A 9,057-nucleotide genomic window follows, 5' to 3' on the forward strand; every position below is an offset into this window, starting at 1 on the left:
AAAAAGTTAATAACTTAAAAATTAAAATTTTCCACCACTTACATAAAAACATGTGATGTACCATCCATGTTCCGTCATAATTAAAAAATTTCCCTCCCAATGGACCTACTATTTCTCACATCTTTTTTGCTGACGACACCTTGCTCCTCCTTTGGGCTGACAACCATTCCTGTAGCGATTTTGTCCAAATCCTCATCTCCTATTACACCTCTTCAGGCCAACAAGTAAATTAAACATGCAAATATCTAGTGTCTTTTTTAGGGCTAACGTCCCACGGGATCTTGCTGCAGAACTCGGGGATACGTTGGGTATTCCTAAGATGGGGAACCCCGGCACCTATCTGGGCCTGCCGGCAATCTGGGGAAGGTCCAAGTGGCAAGGTTTGGCCTACGTGAAAGGAAGAATTTTGGAGAAAATCCAAGGATGGAAGCAGAGTACCATTTCCCAAGCCGGTAAGGAGGTTATGATAAAAGTTGTCAAGCAAGCAATCCCTTCCTACCCTATGAATATTTTCAAGTTGTCGTGTGTAAGGATTTGGACTCTCTTATTGCTGGTTTTTGGTGGGGCTAAGTAATGGAAAGAATTGTATTCACTGGGTTTGCGAAGAAATCTTGGGCTTACCGAAGCAAAGTGGTGGAATGGGGTTTTGCAACTTTCAGGCATTTAACAATGCTCTCCTAGCTAAACAATGCTGGAGGATTATTCAGGAGCCCAACTCGCTATGGGCTGAAGTGCTTAAGGCTCGATGTTTCCCCAACTGTTCATTCCTAAATGCAACACGGGGTTCTCGGGCTTCTTGGGCTTGGACGAGATTACTAGCCCGTAGAGATATTTTGTTAGAGGGCGCCCACTGACAAATTATGAATGGCAGCAATGTTAGAATTTGAATGGATAGGTGGCTGCCTTCTCTCTCGCGTGGTCACCCTATGCCAATCTGTGATGGGTCGGTTACCAGGAACACGAGGGTGAACTCTCTTATTTGCCGGACCATTAGGAATTGGGACGTGGAATTCCTAAGGCCCTTCATCTCCAGCCATGAGCTCTCTATGATTGTTGATACCCATATTGGTAATGGTGAGCCCATGAGATTGGATATATTGGAGTGGCCTGACAAGAAAAAGGGGCATCTACTCTGTCAAATCTGGTTATCACTGGAAGCATTCCTGATCAGAGGCTATTATCAGATGTCGGCCCTCTTCCTCCATCTTCGTCCTCAATCAGGTTTGGAAATTTATTTGGAAGCTTCACACACCTCCAAAAATTCGTCACTTCATGTGGAGGGCGTTGCATAGGGCCCTGGCTACCATGGCAGGCCTTTTCCAAAGAAGACCATCTCTCTCCCTAATGTGCCCTCTTTGTTTGGATCATGTGGAATCTGTGGAACATATGCTTCTTCTTTGTCCTTGGGTGAAGCCTGTATGGTATGGAGTAGGGCTGGGCACGGGCCGGGGCGAGCCGGGCCGAACCTAAGTTTGTAGGAACCGGAGCTTAAACGAAACGGGCCGGGACGGGGCGGGGATTGGATTTTCTTGTATAGGAACCGGACATTACCCGGCCCGGTTAAAACGGGCCGGTTCGGGCGGGTCCACGGGTACCCATTTTTTCTTTTAGCCATAGAAGGGACGACCTCATTGAGGTCGTCTTCCCCACCACATACGAGAACAAGCAGCACAGCTGCACAGCAAGCAATAAATGAAAGCCCAGATGCAAAAACAACAAATCAAACCCCTTTAATCATGCACACAGACAAAACCAACCACCAAACAATGATTAAAACATCAAAATTGAAAAGAAACAACAATCAACATATAAACAGGGAAAAAAAAAACAGAACAGAACCCAGAACTCGCAAGGATGATACTGTCCTCAATAGTGGTGGTGGGTGGTGGTTGTCGCGCCAGCGATAGTGGTGGTGGGTGGTGGTTGTCGCGTCATCTTCGTCGATCTGGAGCCCACCATCATCGACGAGCTCGCTATCGTCGTCGCGCCATCATCGTCCATCTTCTATCTCTACTATCCCTCAGGTCCATCGTCGATCTGGAGAGATGAGCGTCGTCCTGACAAATTGAGTGGAGGACTCAAGAGGACTCTGACAGAACGAATCAGACAAATTGAGAGAGAAATGGATCAATTGCCGTCGGATTCAAGCATCGCCGACACCGCCTCAATGTAAACCCTAGTTCTCAGGCCCACCTCGCGGTACCCTAGCTCATCGACGGCGAAGCCTCAGTGTAAACCCTAGATCGAGGTCTGATGATGATGGTGGCGGCGATAAAGGAGATTCAAGGAGATTTTGCATGTTGGAAGGTTGAAGGAGATTCAGGGAGGAGAGATCGAGGGAGGAGAGATCGAGAGAATGGAAAGTTGAGGAAGTGAGTCTGAGAATGAGAGTCTTGGGAGTCTCGGACAAGAATAAGAGAGAGAGAGAGAGAGAGAAGGTGAAATCAATGGTAGGAAATCAACGTAGGAAATCAAGGTAAGAATCAACGGTCCGGGCCGGGGGCCCGTATTTTCCCATTTCTGTACCCGCCCCGCCCCGTTATTTACCTGTACCCGCCCCGCCCCGCCCCCTTTTGAATTTACAATATCTGTACCCGCCCCGTACCCGCATTACCCGCCCCTACCCGCGGGTCCAGGACCCGTTGGAGGCATCCTTAACTTTCGAATGGATCATGCTAAGTTTACCACTTTGGGTACTTAGCTGCTCTCTCTTATTAATTTGGACCTGGGATCCACTCGGGATAAGGATATTATTCTTTCGCATGTTGCCTTCACTTGCTGGCACGTTTGGAAGGCCAGGTGTAATTTCCTTTTTAACCATGGGTCCATCTCTCCAAATCATGTCCTTCTTGCGATCTCATCCTCGTCTGCTGCTTTCTTGGAAGCCAACAGGGAGGTGCATGTGGGACTAAGAGTGGTGTAGGTTGCAAATTCCCCAACTTCTCGCTGGACTCCTCCCTACACCTCTTTTGTAAAGTTTAACGTTGATGCAAGCTGGGATCCGGCCACTACCGTTGGGTTTGTTGGGGTTGTTGCAAGGGATCAAGATGGGTGTTTTGTTGCGGTTAAGAGGTTAAGAATTAAGACACCTGGAGTGGCAGTAGCTGAAGTGCAGCTGGGCTTTGGCATGGCGATAATTGAGTCTGACTCAAATGAGACTATCTCATGTTTGTGTGGTTATCCTTTGAATGGCAGTTAGGAGGCTTTTCTACCCTGGTTAAAATCTTGCGATTTGGGGAGTCTTTCCAAGCTTGTGGCTTGCCTTGGATTCCGAGATCAGCCAACATGACGGCGGATCATTTGGCGTCACGTACTAATATGAAGATATGCGATTTCACTTGGGTCAATCGGCTCCCATCCTCGTTGGTTCATGTTCTCAACAATGATAGGCTGCCATGTCCTCCTTAATTTTCAGTTGGTGGTGCATGGGGTGACGCCTTAGCAATCATTGCAACGTCCTTCCCAGTTGTAACCCCTGCACTGCCTTTTATTTGAAGTTTTCTTTTTGTTCGCCACTATGTGGGCCTTCGTTGTTCCTTTGGCGTTTGCCTGGTAATGTTATTCCCAGTTCACCAAAAAAGAAAAATACATATTTGAAGAGATATACATGCACAAGCTAGAAAGCCAAAGACAGATAATGGTCATCAAATTACACGAACAGAGAGTCTGAAGCTACCTAACCCCCTCCCCTCTCCTCATTTCTCAATTTTTCTTGTCTCTCTCTATAAAAAAATCAACAAGATATTGACTTGACTTAATCATAAGCGTTCAAACAGGAGATGACTGGAAAGAAGGAAAAATGGGAGAGGAGAGAATCCGGATCCACGTTTAATGCCTTCCAAAGCTTCCCACATAATTAGAATTCAGGAGTTTAGCAGTAGACCGGGTAGTCTATAAATTGCACAGAGGCATTTCCCATTGAGGCAGGTATACCATATAAATGTGGGGCATGGTTCACATGCAGGGGCGGATCCACAGTGGGGTCGTCGGGATCGAACGACCCCTTGGAAACCATGGAAACAACCTTGAAGCTCCCATATGCGACCTCTTGGAGCTGGGGTCGTCGGGGTCGTCAGGAAGAGGAAGAAGAAGACTCGGCAGGAAAAGGAAGAAGAAGCAGCTCGCGCGCTTCTTTTTTTTTCAAAACAGACGGGCAAGCTGGGAAAGCTGGGTTCTGAGAGAGAAGAACTCGAGGTGGGAAAGCTGAAAACAGGAATCGATAACCCATTAAGAAAAAATGATAAAGAAAGCCATTGATGTGTAAAATCTAGAACTAATTGCGGAGAATAGGGGGGTTTTAAGGGATAATTTCTTTTAATTAAACTTTCATTTTAACCTTTATTAAACTCATAATTTAATTGGACATGGTAGTTTTTAATCCTTGTAGTGCGAAAACCAAAGTCCGAAAAACCACTCACTGCAAGAGATCAAATCTTCTGCACCCAAAATGGATGTGGCCTCTCTGTGGCTCCAATGAATGTCTGACACCTATTAAATATCTTAACTTTTCTTAATTTTGTTTTTATGAATTTAATAGGTGGCAGACACTCATTGGGGCCACAGAGAGGCCACACCCAAGAAGATTTCTCCTCACTGCGATGGTATAATTTTCACTAAAACTCATCGCATACACAAATCTACTAGTCCTTTTGTTATCATCATGGCATGATCTATAACGTGAGTTTAGTTAAAATTCCAAAAACCCAATAATTAAACAAATCTAACACCAAAAAAAACAAAAACACCATAATTGGGACAATTTAATTCCATTAATTCTAAGGGAATTATCCAAGATCGACCAGAACACACAATTCAGATTGGGTCTCCACAACAGACAACCTAAATTTTTATTTGAACTTTTACACTGCGACCCCTTAGGGTAAGATTCCTGGATCCGCCACTGTTTACATGTCTCACTAGGTCTCTGCAACTACAAGGCATTTGTCATTTCAACTTAGTCTTTCTTTCTGTGTTTGTTGTTTTTTTGGACCAATGCGACTTTGTCTTTTGGAGAACTACCAAAGTGACTTTGTTTGGGATGGCAATTTCCCCGCAATTCCTGCCAGACCTTACACCTAATGGGAGCAAAAGGAATATGAACAGCACTATCCGTGACTGTTATTGTTCTATTATTGGTTGGGTAACTATTCGAACATAGCAAATCATTTGTAACGTGCACTTACTAGAAAAATTCTTGGGTGTCAAACATTTTGGACGAAAATGACACGTAAATTTTCAATGCCATATTTTTGTCGAACGATTGGTGGGCTATAGTGATTTGTCGATCAATTGCGCGATTGTTGACAGATGCTGCCAACTTTTCCGAGGGAGTATGTTGACAGATGTTGACAACTTTCGAACGAGTGTCGACATACGCAAGAAAGTACGTCGATAGAGGCCAACAACAATGCACACAAAGCGATGTCGAATGTTGTCAAGTCTCACTCAAACATTTGGTCGAACACCTTATGTGTACAAAGTAGTTACCACCCAAACGACTAGGGGGTCATCGGAGGCACGCTCCAATAATATTTCTAGGCCACCATAGGGTCAATTGACCTCGTTGATACCAATGTTGATCTGCAATTAATTTTATACTACGTCGTTCCAAAATGGTTCTTTTTTATTTATTTATTTAAAAGCAATATTGAGGTATGAAGAATCGAACTTAAAACTTGAATGCAACATAAATATTCTTAGTAATTTGAGTTCCAAGCTCTTTGTGTTATAAAATGATTTTGTACACCATATTAGGTAGGTCATTACCATCTCTACATGTTGAATCTACTTGTGCAGGAACATAGATTGGCACTACAATTTGTAAATTTAAATCATACTCCAATCCAGCCTATGAATTTATTCTATTTGTGGAGGGAAGAGAGTTCAAGAGACGGAAGGTGAAGATGTGAAGCAGTTTCGAATTTTGTGACCCAGCTACTTCGGCCTAAAAAACATCCTGGAGGCCCATCCCAAATTTCCTTCAATTTCAGAATGGCCAGACACGTCCAGAAAAAGGGCCAAACTGGACTCGCAAAAGGTTCACTAAGTAGAATTAAATAACTTCCTCCAGTGATGTGTTTTAACTTTTAACTTAGTTTCTCTGCTCAATTAGTAATAGTAGTTGTACTAGCAAGTTTGGGCCGCTCGTAGCCACGAGATCTAATCCTCTGGGCAACACGCTACACCCCTTCCCGTATCTCTTGAATCTAATCACGAAATTTCTAGAGATCGCACGAATCCTAGAGAGAAAGAGAGTTCACCGTTAGAGCAAAGGCCACGTAATTAGATCTAAATCTTCGGCGGCAGCTGGCTTTCTTTTTTTGGTACTTACCAAATATTGTCGCCTTTCGACACTGAAAGATCTCGATTCCACATGATAAGGGTTTCAAAAGGCATCGGACAAGTTCTAAGTGTCTCCAAGTTGACATATCACATATGATTAGATTGTTGATTAAGATTAGACTATGATAAAATATCAAAATTACGCCTAATCATCTTCTCCTTTGCTGAAAAATTGAAAATGCAGGCCACCTAGCCATAGGAGGTCACTGTAAACCTTGTCACTTAGAAGATGACGACGTGTACCGTCGTTTTCGGCACCAGTTCCCTCCCACCTGTAAACATTTGTCGGTTTTGAGCCTTTACCAAATGCAAAGAAATTGACATAGATATTTCTGCATGCATGCTTGTTACTTCAACGAGACCTTTTCCATTTGTGTGAACTACGAGGAATGCGATGTTCAAATTTAATTAATTAATTAGTTTTTATCAACAAACTCATCCTTTCAGATGAAGTCTGTGAAGAGTGATGAAAGAATGCAGAGAGAAAAGCACCCTTATGGAGAAGATATCTCCCAACAGACACATCCATTTCTCATACTTGTTGTGAACATGCATTCACCTACTATATATAAATCCATCTGCATGGCATTTAAGATACAGAAAATCAACATTCTTCTTCTACAATCACAAATATCCTTTTTGAGAGAACCACACAAAAATTCGCCAGAAGTTTAGTTTTTCGGTGTTGGAATTCTGACTTGATCGTTGAATTCTGGTGAAGCAAACGTCCGTAGAACTACAAATACTAAGTAGGGACGAAATTTTTGTTTCAAGGACATTGCGGTATACAAGCCTCGATCTTCAATAATTCTGTTTAATATTATTTCATGTTAATTAGTTGTTTGCATTTATTATTTATTTTTATCACGGATTGTTGACATATCTCCAACATCCGAGTGGTCCATAACTACTACTAGCTATAACAAGGCCAAGCTTTTCAGGGACGCATGCGTAAACTCCATGTCTATCCTTCTTCGGATAACAAAAAAAATCGCCATCATATATATTCCTCTCTTATCCATCGAGGCCATAAAAAAAAAAACTAACGAAAATGGTTTCAAATCTTTGCACTTTAATAAAAAAACATACACAAACTTTATTTAATGATAAGGATAAAAAAATAAAAAAATAAACATAAAAAATAAAAATTTCGCTGTGCGCGCGTCCCTTACCCACCCACCCCCCAAAAACTCCATTGCAATTTGGGGCGGGTAAGGGATGGGTCCAAAATTTCAAAACACAAAATGGGTCGGGGCGGGGCGGGTAAATGAAACTAGTAGGGCGGGGCGGTTCTAAAAATAGAAGGGAACGGGCCCCCGCCCTGGCCCGTTTTTAGCATAGAATTAAGGGAACTTTAACGAAAAGCACCCGGTACTGTTTACTTTAACGAAAAACCACATTTTTACACTAAAAAGTCAATCCTGGTACTATTCACTTTACCCTTTATTTTGTCCTTATCATTAAAACTCAAAGTTTTCAAGCCCTTTTCATTAGTTTTCCTTAGAATTAATTGGATTGGAGTTTTATCCTAATCCCAATATTCTCAAATGCAGAGGCTCAGACATAGTCATTTGGTTTCCCTTTCTTCCATTAGTTCACACTGCGATCTCTCCTCCTGACTTGCTCTCACCATCCCAGTTCCGTTCGCCGCCATCATCATCAGACCTCAATCCAAGGTAATTGAAATCCGTTCTCCTCTTTTTTCTGTCAATTTATAGCGAATTTCTTCGTGTTTTGTGGGTTTAATTTTTGAATGCATGCACTGAATTCAGATGGGAAATGCAATCATGGTCGATGATCTGGTGCTCCTTGATTTCTAATGTAACCTTAAACCTCTGCCCTGTGTCTCTTTCTCTCACTCACTCTTTCGAAATCAGTCCCTCTGTCGAACTCGAAGGGACGAACGACAAAGTCGAAGAACTAATCATCCATCATCTCCGTCTAACTCAGATTCATAGTTTTTTAAGGTATTATGTTTTGGGGATTTAGGATTGAAAATTATATTAGGGCTTTCTAGATTTAGGGATTTTGTTGGGTTGGGAATCTTGACCTCAGTTCTGTTCCAATTTCAAATCTTTTATTCAAATGATTTAGGTGGATGGGGTCGAAATTAGGATTAAGCAACCGCAGGAGCTCTCCCACCTTGCAAGTTTCCTTCATGGCCCGTTCCCTTCACAGACCACGAAATACAAAGCTTGGCGGGAAGATCAAGCACCACAACATGAACATCAACCTGGGCACTACCATCAAGCTTCACAAACTCATCCCTTTGTTCTTGCTATACAATGCACTTTCGTTTCGGCTTTACCATTTTTTATAGTATCCTACAAAAATATAACAGTATAAACAAACCCAAATGAACAGAAATGAGAAGTGTCATACTAAGTACTAAGATATACCTACAAACGTGTACCAAAGGGAGAGTGGAGGAGGAGCACATATCTTTTGTCTTTTTTATTAAAATGCATGGGTCAGCGCGTCAGATTTTTTTTTTTACTATTAAAATTATGCATTTTTCATTAAAATTTAATTTCTTTTGTCTTTTTTATTAAAATTTAATGAGTTTTCATTAAAATTTAAGTTTTTTTCATTAAATAAAGTTATAACATGGTTTTTTTTTTAAAATAAACTTGATTCAAGCCTTTCTCATAAAAGTTCCCTAAAAAAAATGCAAGATGCATGTACTAATTATCTGTAAGTTAAACATCATATTAT

The 9,057-nt window shown here is 41.9% G+C and overlaps 1 long non-coding RNA gene across 1 annotated transcript; it reads left to right on the plus strand.

Annotated features, from left to right (window-relative positions):
* Positions 1 to 7,879: 7,879 nt before the first annotated feature.
* Positions 7,880 to 8,826, plus strand: LOC103443635 (uncharacterized). The gene is made up of 3 exons (XR_530515.4): positions 7,880 to 8,018; positions 8,115 to 8,309; positions 8,437 to 8,826. It is a non-coding gene; the product is annotated as an uncharacterized lncRNA (long non-coding RNA).
* Positions 8,827 to 9,057: the final 231 nt, after the last annotated feature.

The sequence above is a fragment of the Malus domestica genome, chromosome 09, assembly GCF_042453785.1.
Source record: "Malus domestica chromosome 09, GDT2T_hap1".
NCBI lineage: Eukaryota > Viridiplantae > Streptophyta > Magnoliopsida > Rosales > Rosaceae > Malus > Malus domestica.